This window comes from Chrysochloris asiatica, unplaced genomic scaffold (assembly GCF_000296735.1).
Source record: "Chrysochloris asiatica unplaced genomic scaffold, ChrAsi1.0 scaffold00095, whole genome shotgun sequence".
In the NCBI taxonomy this organism is placed as follows: domain Eukaryota; kingdom Metazoa; phylum Chordata; class Mammalia; order Afrosoricida; family Chrysochloridae; genus Chrysochloris; species Chrysochloris asiatica.
The window spans coordinates 6,286,806-6,287,625 of NW_006408613.1; positions in this window are offsets into that span (position 1 = coordinate 6,286,806).

Consider the following 820-nt stretch of genomic DNA (forward strand, 5'->3'; position numbering starts at 1 on the left):
TATCTCCCATTGTGAATGGTTCTACCTAAAGCCTTATCATAAAATCTTGCTTGAACTCTTATGTTCAACTTTATCTTCTTCTTGTACTCTTGTTAATATCCAAATAAATCTTGCAAATAGCATTATATTAAATGCCATCTTAATTTGTTCAGTCTGTGCAAAACAAATAAATTAGCAAATAAGTTTTAAATCACATGGTCAGCCTACAAACTAATAACATCAGAACTACTTAGGTTATTTCTATATACATTCAAAATGTATTGACTTATTTTTCTAATCCATTAAGGATAAAATCAAATATTAGTGTCGTCATGAAACATCTATTAATCTGCATATTTACCCTGTCAGAATAAAGTACTCACTCCTTTATGTTCCCACAATGATTTCCTGGCTTATTCAGTGGTTGTTATTGTTGTTACTTGTTGTGGAGTCTAATCTTACTCATGGCAAAGCCATGTGTTACAGAATAGAACTATTCCATTAGGTTTTTCACCTAACTTATGCAACTGTTTTACCTTTTCTAGATAAAGAGCTCCTTAAATTTATTAATGTATAGTTGGTTATCTTGCTGCATATCAATAGAAATAGACTGTAGTCACTAAATAGATATTATTGAATTAGATGTACCAGTAATTTGTAGTGATGTTGTTGCTGTTAGGTGCTGTAGAGTCTGTTCTGACTCATGGCAATACTGTACAGGATTTTCACAGATTTAAATCTTTGTGGCAGAAAGAAAGCCTCGTCTTTCTCTCACAGAGCAGCTGGTGGGCTCGAACCACTGACCATGTTGTTTGCTGTCCAGTGCTTATCATATAGAGCC